The sequence below is a fragment of the Crocuta crocuta genome, unplaced genomic scaffold (genome assembly GCF_008692635.1).
Source record: "Crocuta crocuta isolate KB4526 unplaced genomic scaffold, BGI_CrCroc_1.0 scaffold234, whole genome shotgun sequence".
In the NCBI taxonomy this organism is placed as follows: Eukaryota; Metazoa; Chordata; class Mammalia; order Carnivora; family Hyaenidae; genus Crocuta; species Crocuta crocuta.
In genome coordinates, this window is record NW_027529647.1 from 1,393,972 (window position 1) to 1,406,622 (window position 12,651).

At 45.6% G+C, this 12,651-nt stretch overlaps 1 protein-coding gene across 1 annotated transcript in view; it reads left to right on the forward strand.

Annotated features, from left to right (window-relative positions):
- The window catches only part of CREBBP (CREB binding lysine acetyltransferase), a 160,734-nt gene that overhangs the window by 45,831 nt on the left and 102,252 nt on the right, over nucleotides 1-12,651 (forward strand). The gene's annotated exons all lie outside the window — the stretch shown is intronic.

Here is a 12,651-nt window from a genome sequence, read left to right on the forward strand (position 1 = left end):
GGGAGTTGGGGACGCCCGCCGCGCGCCGAAGGCGAGCGGTACTTGGGCGGAGGAGAAGTAAAGCGGAGCGTGCGGGTGGTCTTCGTGGGGATTCCACGCCCCTCCCCGCGCGTCGGCACACGCGGGGCTGCCTGGAGCGGTGACAGCAGGAGGGTACGATGCATGGGTAGGAAGGAAAAAGTGCAACGCAGGGGGGCACCCAGAGTGTTTTCTGAACTAGCAGCGCGGTGCGCAGCGCTGTCGTAGCGGCGGCAGCCAGCCCGGGAGTTAGGACTTAGAAGTTTCTTGGAATGTGCTCCTTGGGAAAACGTTTAGTAGTTCTCTTGAAAACTCTCGTTGTTAGATCGCTTAAGTCGTAACGTTTCCCCCGCCCCAAACTTCGGTAGCGGGACGTCCTCAGAGTTGCTGTGGTGTGTTTAATTTCAGAGGTATAACCTGAAAATAAAGTTAAATAGCAGATCCTCTTGTGCTAGAATCTCCATTTGAGCCGGTGTGGCTTTTACAGTGTAGACGTATAGAAAATTATGTTAGGAATGTCGGAATCGCAGTTTTTCCAGAAAAAAAACTTTTTTTTTTTTTGCCAGAATGTTCAATAAAGCATTTTTTGAAATAGTCCCTGAAAACTTTGTGAGGTCATCCCATCAATCAGTTGCCTAAGAAAATATTTTAGTTTTTATTCATTTAATAATTCTGGGCTCTTCTGGGATGGTTCATGGTAGCGTTATGATCGAGTTGTATTTCCTCTTTCAGAGCCTTTCCTTTGCAATAAAAACTTCTGCGCCGCTGTGAACAATTCTGTCTCTAGCAGCACCCGCATTTCTCCAGTAGGGTCTCGGAGTAGCAGCATCTGAAAATCAGTTTATAATGAATGGGTCCAAATTGAATTATACTGCTGCAGCAATGCCTTCGGATTTGCCGTAGACACAGCTGCTCTGCTTGTGCAAACGTTTCTGTGGCCACCGGCATATTTCTACTAATGGTTTAAAAAGTCTTGTTCTACTGTTGAAACAAAACTTGAATTTTGTGGCTTCAGTTTTAATACAGTTCCTAGAATATTACTGTAGGAGTGAAAGAATCAATTATAAAAAAATCCACTGTAAGGAGATTCTTGTCTAGTTTTCTTTTTTAATTTTTTCAAAAAAATTTTTTTAATGTTTTATTTATTTCTGAGAGAGAAAGAGAGAGACAGCGTGAGCAGGGGAGGGTCAGAGAGAGAGGGAGTTACAGAATCCGAAGCAGGCTCCAGGCTCTGAGCTAGCTGTCAGCACAGAACCTGATGTGGGGCTCGAACCCACGAACCCTGAGATCATGACCTGAGCCGAAGTCGGACACTTAACCGCCTGAGCCACCCAGGCTCCCCGATTCTTGTCTGGTTTAAATAAATTTGTTAAACGAGGTTGGGGGCGGGGAGTAGATAAGTTTCTTAGGACCTGAAAGTCACTAATAATACTTTTCTGTTAATTGATAAAAGAGTTGATAAGAGTTATTTTGTCAGATCAACTCTGAAGTCAGAAATGTGGGAACAGCGTTTTACTGCAGAACAGATTTTGCTTCATTAATCTTGCTATGTTTTAGTAAAAAGTCTTTAACAGTATGAAAGATAGATTATGCCAGGCAAGTTCAACTTTGAAGCTTGCTTTTTGAAACTGGGAACTTTTTGAATGGCTTTGCAGCTTTTCTCTTGTTGAATGAGGTTATTGCCAATTTTGTTTTCTATCAAGGCATAAATTACTAACACAAGACTTCACAGAAAGGCTTGTCCAACTACATACATTCAGCGGTTTCCAAGATGGAGCCCAAAGAACGGCCTTTTGGGGTAGTTCTGTTACTGGATGATCATATATTTGCTTGATGTGCTGCTAGATCACGACAAAGTTTATCAGAAATGATTTTTCCCTCTTGGCCAGTTGGCCAAGATTCCCCCCGCCCCGTTGATCCTGCTAAGGCATAAGGGCTCGCTCTTTTCCGAATGTGGAACAAAAAAAGTTTTTGAAAGCTCTGATTTAAATCACTTAAAGACTAAAGTTCATGATCGTACTTAATGTCGAGTTCCCTTGGTTATACATTCATCACCTCACGTTATCGTGCAAGAGTCTGTTAGCGTGGGGGCCAAGGAAGGGATCATCACCGAGCACATTAAACGAGGTACAGCCTTGTCTCCTATAACTCCTAATCTGAGACAGACGTCTTAAGAATATATATTAAGCAAATAATGGACCAAAGGAATTCCATTATGTACAGTCAAAGGAGTAAAGGCATTGGGTTAGATGGGAAAGTAAGAGACTCAACCTGGTCTCAGTGAGGGGATGCAAGTTGGGCCAGGCGCAGCAAGGTGTTTCCTGTGTCTGTGATAAAATGTGAGTGAGGGGAGCTCTTTGCTTGGGAAGAGCTGAGGGCTTGGGAGCAGCAGGAGGAGGCCTGGGTGGCCTGAGAAACGAGAGTGATTGGCACTGCCTTGAAGCGTCACCTGTCTGTGGGGACTGGCCTGGGGAACCGTCAGTGCCCATTGCGTGAGTCTGAGGGGCTGGCACTGGGGAGCTTACCCGCCGGGGTGCTCCCTGCAGGGCGCAGTCTAGCAGGGGACCGAGGGTGTGCGGGAAGCGTGCCAGTGAGGTAAGGCGACATCTCTGTTCGGTGTCGTTGCCACTGATGACAGGCAGGGGGTCTCAGAAGGCTGAGGAGGTCCGGGAAGGCTCCTGTGGAGTGTACGCAGAGGATGCGGAACTCGAGCCGGTGCCCCAAAGGAAGGTAGCAAGAGGAAGAAGGAAAAATATCGCGCTGCTGACCTCCCCCAGACCTCAGCGCTGGAGAGGCCCTGGGCTTAACGTTCTGAGATGTTGTAGCTGAAGCCTCCAACGCTTTCTCACAAATGTAGTCTTCCCTTTACTTGGCGCCCATCATAAGAGGTAGGGTTGTATGTTTCCAGTGTGTAGTTAGCTGTGTGTTTTGGAAACTTCTTTATTTAATATGTCCTGATTAGAACAGCGTTATTAGTGTGTTTCAACAGCAGGGATTTGTGATTTAACAGTGAAGGAGAAATAAATATCCAGGCAAGTAGTAGACTTTTTTTTTTTTGTCAGCTTTATTGAAGCCAGATTTACATACAACAAATAGACTGTTTAGTTAGTTGAAAGTTTTTTAAGACTGTCTTCCGAAAATTGAAAACCGATCTATTTCATTCTGTGCTGTTGAAGTGTTCGTAAGTAGTTGTGTTACACTTTATGATGTGAATCCCTTTAAATGCAAAGGAAACTGTATTTAAAGAAAGTATGGGGTAAATACAGTCACCCACCAAAGTGCCTTTTACAACAAAATGCTGATCTTTTATGTATATGTAGCGCTTTACTTCCAGTGCTTTAACCCCCCTCCCCTCAGCCTGGTCTTCGCAGCATCCTGTGAGCCGGCACTGCTGCTTCTAGGTAAGGAACCAGACTGAGGGAGGTGATCTGCCCACAGTAACAACACGAAGGGCGAAGCCAGAACCAAACCTGGGTGGTTCAACTACATAGTTGGGTCTATTCATTTTGTAAACCTATGTCCATAAACATGAAATTCGCTCGAATCATGGATTCAGGAGCTCGTAGTACGTGGCAAGGTGGAGTAGGTACCTCCAGCAGGTGCGGATCTGTGGGGGAGGGGTGCCACCAGCTCTAGGGGGAAGCAGGGTGTCTTCTTCCCCCTGGGGGCACAGGGCAGGGGCTCCCTCTCCCCTCTGCTTGAGTTCTGTCTAAATAGAAAGTGCAAGCTTCTGTGGAGGTTTCAACTTTGCTTATTTGTACACGTGTTAGGAAAGTGAGGACTTTTGGATAACTGAGGGGCCAGAACGGTGCTCCGTCAAAGTTGCTCAGGGGTGACGGGTAAGTAGGAACCCTGCCCCGGCTGCCTCCCAGTGCAGCCGACTCAGACAGCGGACAGCCACTCCTGCTTGACATTCGAGTGTGAGCCTCTAACTCTTAAACCTTGTGGAAACAACTTGTAAAGGGACAGCGGCTCCATTGGAGGCTGTGTTTTTATGACTTGTAACTTGTGTCACTGCGGCCGTGTGATCACTGGGGGCTGCACAAGTGCTGACTTCGTATTTTTACTTAGCGTATTTGAGAACTAAAGAGTTAAAAGCGATTTTGCCGAAGTATGCCTTTTCTGGTAAGGATGAAATGTACCTTATTGTGAGCGGTTGAAGATGAGCAGAACTGATTTTAATCCACTTTAATTCTTGGGTGACGGTAGTCGGGACACCACCTCGTCCATCTTCCGTCAAAGCCAACGTTTCGAGTATATTTCCAGAAATCAGAAGGCATGCAAAGAAGTGTTTCTCTGGAAAGGTTTTGTGCTCCTAAGAGACTGAGAATAGCTGAGGAGCTTTACTCCAGACCTTCCCAGAGCCTTAGCTGCTGCCAGGCTCTGAGCCTTGGAGAGCGGGGCTGTAGTTTGCACCATTCCCAAGCTTTCTTATGGAATACAGGGATCCACAGACTTTCTGCGAAGGGCCAGAGATCGTACTTTCGGCTTTGCGTGACATATGGTCTCTGTGATGGCCACTCAGCACTGCCATTTCAGCGTGAAGACCGCCCCCGATAGAACGTACACTCATGGGTGTGGCTGTGTGTCAGTAAAAGTAGTAACATTTGTTAGAGCCAGGGATTTGCCAGGGATTTGGCCCTTGGATCACAGTGTGGGACCCTGATGGAATGTGGGATTAATGCTCTGAGTATCCTCGATTTTCTCTTCTGAAAAGTGGATGTGCCCTGTAGTCTGGCTTACCGAAAGTGCTCCTCTCACTAGACCAGCAACCTGTTTGCCGATGGATCTGGAAGTGACAGTAGCCACGTGCATGCATCCTTGCAGGCTCACGAGCAGGCAGATCTGTCATGTAACACACTCAGTGAGGATATAGGTGAGAATTCTGTAGTCAAGAGTAATGGTTTTTGTCTCCGTTTTCAATTATATGTATGTCTATATACTTATTTTTTTAATTAAAAAAAATTTTTTTTTCAGAAAGAGCGCACAAGTCGGGTGGGGAGGGGCAGAGAGAGAGAGGGAGACACAGAATCTGAAGCAGGCTCCAAGCTCTGAGCTGTCAGCACAGAGCCTGACATGGGGCTCAAACCCACCGATCACAAGATCATGACCTGAGCGGAAGTCGGACACTCAACTGACTGAGCCACCTAGACACCCCTGTATATGTATGTATGTATGTGTGTATATATATGTGTGTGTGTATATATGTGTGTGTATGTGTGTGTGTGTGTATATATATACTGTTTTATTTAGTTTTTGAGAGAGGGAGAGGGAGAGGCAAGGAGTGAGAGACAGAGGATCCAAAGCAGGCTCTGTGCTGGCAGGCTGATAGCAAATCCGATATAGGGCTCGAACTCACAAACCGTGAGATCATGACCTGAGCCAAAGTTGGATGCTCAACTGACTGAGCCACCCAGGCGCCCCCAATTATATATATGTGTATTTAATAGAAACAGGAGGACCATGAAATTTTAAAATTTCAAAGACTAGGTGGTGTGGTGTGTTCTGAAAATTCTTAACTCATTTGAAGCCTATTTAATGGACCGTTTAAGCAGCAGATGAATATGTGATGGTGTTTCTTTACTATGTATGTAACAGCAGTTCAGTCTGACGTACCGTTAGGCAGTAGCAGTATACAAACAATTCTGATCAGTGGCTCTCAATAGCTTAGAACTGTGTTGACAAAATAAGACTTGGAGGCAAAACTTCAGAAAAGAATATAAAATGCTATCAACTGCCAAACTGCGTGAGTCTGCGCAATCTGAATAGCACTTCATGTATTTGCCTGTGGTTCACTGAAGGCCTCTGTGTGCAGAAGGTGGGGGTGGCACCTGAGACAGATCCTGGGAATGGGCAAGGTGCTTGGCCAAGGGAAGCACACACCGGGAGTAGCTGGTGGGCCTTCCGCTCCCGTAGCCGGGTGCCCCCTGGGCCTCCCCCGCAGAGCCAGGGCGAGGGAAGCCTGACGGCGTGCGTGCCTTCTGCAGTGTTGGAAAAGCACTCTGGCCACTCACAGCAGCTTCATCTCTGTGAGTGTCATCGTGCATGGCCTGCATGGTCTGCAGCCCATGGCTCGCATTAAAGTCCTCTGGTTGTCCCAGACAGTCTCTCTTAAGCGCTCAAATTCCCAGCCATGCGCTCTGGTTTTCAGCATGTGTGCCTGCTGTTCTGCAGCACGTGCTGAGGCCTTTGCCTGGTGGTGCATCCCCCCTTAGCAGTGCCATCCCACGCTTGCTGAGTGGGCTCCTCCGGGCTGGCATGGTCGTCCACGGCCTGCATTGACTGGGGAGGGGACGCCACAGTGCCCATTTGCCCAGTTCAGTCTTAAACTTGGCTTTGGGGAACATTCTCACATCATGGCACATCATTGATGATGAAATCTAAGCCCTTGGGACAGTCAGTGCCCGTTGGGGGGCTTTTGCACATCTACTTTATGTGGTGGCTGAAATCCGCTGTTGGGAACGCTGGGACCAAGCGGGAGTGCGGGCCCGTGGGAGCGGAGCAGAGGTTGCCCAGCTCCAGCCTGGACTTGACCAGCTGCGAGTCCCTCCGATTTGCAGGAGAGCCCTTCAGACGCAGGCAGTGGGTGCACAGAAGGGACTCACCCAAGCAGAAGCGGCTCCTTTTCTCCCTCAGGATTTCACTTTATTTATTTATTAAAATTTTATTTTTATGTTTTATTTATTTTTGAGAGAGAGAGCGTGAGCAGGAGAGGATCAGAAAGAGAGGGAGACACAGAATCCGAAGACAGGCTCCAGGCTCTGAGCTAGCTGTTAGCCCAGAGCCTGATGCAGGGCTTGAAACCACAAACTGCAAGATCATGACCTGAGCCGAAGTCAGACGCTTAACCGACTGAGCCACCTAGGCACCTCTCCGTCAGGATTTTAGACAGTATAAGGGGTGACTGTTAATTCCTCTGAAGAACTGCCTTCAGGGTGGTTCTGGTTCTAAATTGGGGAAGCAGGGCTGTTTCTGAGCTCTGAATTCTTTCTTTTTAAACCTTCCCCTTGGACAGATAGGAATTTCATCCCGTGTGACAGTTTCTCCTGAGTTTTATTTCCATTAATCAAAGGAATGTTTAGTGGAACTATGGCTAAGAATAGTAAAATCCAATGGTGAAAACAGTTTCACTTGATTTTATCTGACTTTCCTGTTTTTAGGCGTCCCATCTGCTGCTGTTTGAATATCTCTTAACTTGCCAGTCTTTCTCATACACCTGTGCCTTATCATACACAGTAGTAGTTTCTTAATCGTTGTAAGCTGTTTAGTGGGCTTGTACGATTCCGTTGTAAAGCTCATTTTTTTTATAATTGAAAGGCTTCTGTTTGCGCTCTCCCCCAAATATTTTGGACTTTTAAAAATCACAACTGTACCACTTCTACATGTTACTTTGTAGTTCAAGTAACCCATGAAGTAACCAGAAAAATAAACTATTTGTTATGGGAGACTTGTGCAGTATTTAAATAAAGGAGAATTTGATATCTGATTACAAACTGAATGATGACACTCAGAACTATAGAAATCTGTCAAATAATTAGGGTTTGCTTTGACAATTATGGGCTATAAAAGCTTGACCCAATTCCTTTGGATTAAAATATTTTGAGTATTTGTCACCTGATTAAAAGTAGAACCTTCTAACCATGACTCAGAGTTGAAGGAAATGTCAGACCTTTTTATACTGGGAGGCGGGCAGCAGGGTAGTAACGAAGGAGCCCGGGGCCTCCGCTCAGCGTGGACAGAATCTCAGATCCCAGCTTATCAGCTCTGTGGGCTAGTGACTTTACATTTGAGCTTGGAGTGGGGGGTGGAGATCCCCACTGGAAAAGGGATTTTCTCCCCCCGGAGTTTTCTGTTTTCACTTTGATCAGTTTTGTATGTTGGGCAGCTCTGCTTCCTGGTGTCTCGAGCAGGTTGCCGCAGCTGTTACTGGTGTTGAATTGTATGGGAAAGCGTTAGACACGTCCTTCATCTGGAGCCAGTGGGGATTGGGGTGATCCAGGTAAGCAGTCTGACCCAGAACTGGATCCAGTTTACTATTTTTCACTCTCCTAGATATTTGGGGTGTGGTGATTTGTGGGTTTTGCTAGTAAAAATTGTTCCATGGTGGACAAAGAGCTTTTTTTTCAAGTTTGTGTCTTCAGATTAAATCTTAGATTTTATTTAGTAAATAACTTTCATTGAAAATGACAGAAAGTCCTGAAGTATTGGTAGATTTTCTATGCTGTTTTTGTTGTGCCTCTTACTCATAATGGGATTGGGTTTTGTTTGAAGAGTACAGTCTGCCCAGGGTTGAACTTCTCTTTAAACATCTGTGAAAGAGTCATTTGAATTATTGGGAGATAATTGGCTATTTTAGCTTGCACTGGTGATTTTCTCAGTCTCTGAAAGTATAAGGAAAAACTGATTTCTCCCCAACAGTAAGAGAGTAGATTTGGCCATTCCCACTGTTTGAAATGTCTGTGTTCTCATTCATGACCGCCTCTTAAGTGAGGAGCGTCCACTAGAACTTTCTGTGATGATGGTCACACGTTCTGTAGCCGCGCTGCCCACTGCTGGAGTCACTGGCAGCTTGTGGCTATTGAGTAAATTGTTACTAATGTGATTCGGGAACTAAATTTCAAATTTAATTTTAATTAATGTAAATGTGCACAGCCTCATGTGGCTACTGTGTTGTACCACACAGCCCTGAGGACTCATACTTCTTGCATTTGTTCCTGGATTTCTGGAAGGTACTTAAGTTCCTTCAAATGCACCATCTTTTAAAGATACTTTCAGAAATATTTGTTGGGGCGCCTAGGTGGCTCAGTTGGTTAAGCGTCTGACTTCGGCTCAGGTCATGATCTCACGGTTCGTGGGTTCAAGCCCCGCGTTGGGCTCTGTGCTTGCAGCTAGCTCAGAGCCTGGAGCCTGCTTCAGATTCTGTGTCTCCCTCTTTCTCTGACTCTCCCTGCTCATGCTGTCTCTCTCTCTCTCTAGGAAACAAATAAAACATTAAAAAAATTACAAAACACGTGTTTGTTGCTTTAGATTTAGGGTGTTTTACTCATTTAGAAAATACTACACCATGGTGTCAGCCCTGGAGATACAATGTGACACCAGCCCAGTGTCTGCCTTCATGGGAGGCTGCTTTAGTCAGGTGTAACGGAGTGCTGGGGTGGGGGTGGGGTCCCGCATGGTGGTCCCATGCAAGAGGGAGGCGCAGGACTGTCTGTTCTGAGAGGTCTTGGAAGGCCTTCTGGGGGAGGTGACATTAGCACAGAGACCTGAAGATGAGTAAGAGGTGGGGGTGGAGAGTACCATTCCAGATGTAGGGAACAGCATAAGTTAGCCATTGTGAAGGTCTGGAAGCATGTTCCAAACTCCTGAGTGTGTAACATCAGCTTTTGCAAAAGCCAGTTTTATTTTTGGTTTATACTTACCATTTAGAGGGCATGTGGGCTTGCTTCTGAGAGGTGGAGACTGCTGGGGTGGCCCTGTGCTGCCTGTCAGGTGGGCCTGGGCCAGGCTCAGCTGTACCACCTCGCTTCACTCAAAGATTTACCTGCTTAGGTAATTGAGATCAGTGATACGTGCTTCTTGCGTGTGGGGTGCTGCGAGGCTGGGGTGCTGCCACAGAGCGGTGGTCCCATCCTCTGGTCCAGAGCACTGGTGGTGCGCGCAGGCGGTCCAGCAGGCCTGCCGGTGCCTGTCTCATCGCACACTCTGATCAGCTTTGCGAGGACGGGAGGCTTTGGGGCCGGGCTGGCAGAGAAACTTCTGGAAGGACCACTGTGGCGGTGGGGGGTGGGCTGTTGGTCTGGGTACCTGAAGCCAAGGTAAGGTTGTAGAGAGCCTCTGGTGTCAGACCAGGGAGTCCGGATCATCCTTTTAGGGTATGAAAAACAGTACAAAATTTTAGTAATCCATTGCGTCCAGGGTAATTGGAGGAAGCGACTGTGATTTGTTATCTAGAAATCTAGATCAGCTTTTCCCAGGGTGTGTTTTTCCATTCACGTTCCTGTCTGCAGGGAGAGCTGAACTACCTTCGCTCCCCACAGCCCTGTTTGTGAGAGGAAAAGCCCCATGAATCAGAATTCATGTACTTATTTAAGATGTTAGGAAATTTTTGCATAAGCATAATATCCTTTAAAAAGTTTTTTTAAAAAATTGTTTTGAGAGTCTGGGTAGCATATTCATAAGGCTCAAAGTTGGAAATGGCACAAAAGAGGATTTAGGGGGACCTCCCTCTCCTGCTTCTGGAACCCCCAAACCTTCTGGGCCATTTGGGAGCACACTGTGCAGGTGGGAGCACACGCTGCCTCTTGCTCGCCCCTGTTCGTGGTACAGCTCGCGCTGCTCCACATAAGCGGCCTGGACTGATGAGCACCTCAGCTGCTGGGAGTACTGATACGTGAAGAGCAGGCTTCATTCTAAAAATCCTTTTTTTTTATGGTAAAATATTTTGGTGCTGTACTTAACACAAAACGATTTAGAGTTTTCACCATACCACAAAAGAGAATTGAAGCTTAAACTTCAATTAAAGTAAAAACTTTTAACTGAAGTTTAGTAAAAATGAATTTCATATCACCTGAAGACAGAGATCTTGTTACTGTTGCCGTGTTGCACGTCCCATCATGCTGCCAGTTCACACCTGGTTTATAGTTACCCTATTTTCTGGAAAGGATTCCCAAAACCTGTGGTTTTTATTACCCGCCTAATTAGTTGACGATATACATATATCTTGAGCTTAACAACCTACTTGTACACCAGGCGGATACAGTAAAAATCAGTCTCTTGTTTGGTAGGACTCCTAAGAATATTCACATTCACTCTAGACCTCTTCATTGAGTTAATTAACCTCGAGATCGCAAAACACTAACGTAACTGAAAGGTCCTTCAGGAGGAGTGGCTGAGTCCCCTGCCGTGGAGGGTTTGGGGAAGGAAAGTGATTTCCCTTCAAAAAGAAGTCTGAGAGTTATTAAACAAGAAAGGATGGAAAACATACATAATAACTAGATCCTTTTTAGGAGTAAAAAGTGTGTGTACATAGACTTCCAGAATGAAATCTCTAGAAATTGTTTTTCTTGGGGATGGGGAACTGAAGATGATTTGGGGAGGGAGTTCCCTGCTTTGCACTCTATAGTCTTCTTTATGCTAAAAAAAAAAAAATTCATAAACATAGTACTTTCATCACATAACTGGCGAAAGAGTAAATCACATCCAAAGCAAAACATCTTTAGTGTTTGTTGTTAGAAGGATCTATTAAATGGTGAGAAGTGGAGTTTTGGTTAATTCAGTTGCAGAACCTTGGACCTCTAACACGAGTGACTTGAACAAGTGCAAATTAACTTAGAGGTGCCGGCCAAGGGTAAGAAGATGTGGTGGTTTCAGAGTGATGTCCAGTCATCACTTCCTTTGTCACAAGCTCTGATTTTAACAGAATCTTTCAATTAGAGGTTTCTTCACGGATGTGCTGGAAGCTGCAGGACCTGACAACCACCTGATGTTTCTTTGACTATTTTAAAATAATGTCAGCTTTCCCAACGTGAGCAACATTTGTCTTAACCATTACATTGGGTAACAAAATGTTATATGGAGATTGTCACATTCCTTTAGGGAAAAAAAATAGTTTTTGCAAAGTCCTTCTTTAAGGTGCTTTTTCTTCTGCCTCTTAAGCTCATGTGAACACTAAAATATTTTAAACTAATACTGGACCATTTCAGATTTCATCTTCAAACTGCAGACGCTCCAGCTGGAAGTGGTCCAGGTGTTACCAGCTGATCACCGGGGCCTGGACACCCCAGGGGCTGCCTTACAAACATCAATTTCCTTAATTACTTAAACGAATGGTTCATTCACATGAGAGGACACACAGCTGTAGGGTGAAAGCCTCCCTCCCTCTACCTAGTGCCCAGGTAACTGCTGTGAGTAGGTTGTGCTCTCCTCCAGGGTTTCTCTCTTCAAGCAGACACTGTTCTCAGTTTCCTCGCCCCCTTTCTGCCGTTCCTTCTTCACTTACCTTCCAGTACAGGTAGCGGACTGCACACGTCGCTGCAGAGCTGCAGGTAGCAGCCTGTGGAGAGCTTCCTTTTCCCTCTCAATAGCTGCTAGTATCCTTTGTATGAGATGGGCCATAGTTGATTTAATCTGCCTCCCCCACCATGGACACTTAGTTTATTTCCAATCTTGTTCCCCCTCAAACAGTGCTTTAATGAACAGTCCTGCGGTTATGTATGTATCTATAAAACAGATTCCTAAAAAGGAATCAATGGTTAAAAGGGATGTGCATTAGTAATTTTCATTGTATCATCAAATTGTCCTTCAGGAGCTTGTATGTTGGTGGATTCTTAAAGCCTGAAAAGCAGCACACTTAGATGCAGCATAGACATCACTGGATACTTTATGTATGTTATTTATTAATATAGTCTAGTTGATGAACACTCAGGTCATTTCTTCAGCTTTTGATTCTTCATCATTCGTACTTCTCAGTCACTTGTAATTCATCTATAATTTTATGGTGTGTTTTTTTTCCCTTTGCAACTTTTTTAAAAGAACAGTTTCAGGTTAACAGCAGAATTGAGGGGAGGGTGCAGACATTTCCCATATAATGCCGTGCCCCCACACGCACAGCCTCCCCATTACCAGCACCCCCGC